The sequence below is a fragment of the Propithecus coquereli genome, unplaced genomic scaffold, assembly GCF_000956105.1.
Source record: "Propithecus coquereli isolate 6110/MARCELLA unplaced genomic scaffold, Pcoq_1.0 Scaffold1767, whole genome shotgun sequence".
Classification (NCBI taxonomy): Eukaryota; Metazoa; Chordata; class Mammalia; order Primates; family Indriidae; genus Propithecus; species Propithecus coquereli.
In genome coordinates, this window is record NW_012142379.1 from 4,163 (window position 1) to 5,217 (window position 1,055).

Here is a 1,055-nt window from a genome sequence, read left to right on the forward strand (position 1 = left end):
TTTCTCATAGTTGTATGCCTGCATACTACCATTCTTTGCTAAACTTTCCTATTATTTCTAATTATTTATGTATAAATTACTTTGTTTTTTAATATAAACAATCAAATCATCTAACAACTAATTACCATTCCTAATTCACAGGTTAGAAAACTGAGATACAGAAAAACTAAACATTGAAATCAGGACCTCAGATATTTGCATTCCTATATTCACTGCACATTATTCAGAATAGTCAAGAGGTAGAAACAATCTATATGCACATGAACAACAAAAAATGAAAATGTGGAATATACATAAAAGAAAGAAAATGTGGTATATACATAAAACGGACGTTATTCAGCCACAGAAAAGGAAATCTGTCATATTCTACAACACAGACGGACTTTGAGGACATCAAGTAAATGAAATAAGTCAGTTACAGAAGGACAAATGCTGCATCACCGCACTTACAGGAGGTACCTACAGGAGGTACCTAAAGTAGTCAAACCTGTAGAAGCAAAGAGTAAATGGTGGTTACCAGGGGTTGGTGGGAGGAGCGAAGAAAACGGGAAGTTGCTGTGCCCTGGGTACAGAGTTTCAGTCATACAAGATGAAACGTTCTAGATATCTGCTGTGTAACATTGTGCTTTTAGTTAACAATATTGTGTTGTACACTGAAAATTTTATTAAGAGAGTAGATCTCATGTTTTTTACCACAGTTTGAAAATAAAAATAAAAAGGTTAAATAAATTGCCCATAAAAACCACTAGTAAATGGTAGAACTGAAATCCAAATTCAGACATCTGAACTTTTAATTGCTATGTTGCACTCTTTGCTACCACGCATATGGAAAACAATGCACAGAATACAGAAATAAAATTTTATGTATTTCCTATTCATATATTGAAGAGTTTCAATTTTTTATACTGCAAGAATAATGTTCACTAAGGCTACATATGAAATAACTGATTTGAAAATAATAGTTCAATATATTTCAATTCTTCATATTTACGAAACCTAGTAAGTTTCCTATTTTTACATCTTACAGTTAAATCTTTTTCTAATTCCTATTATTC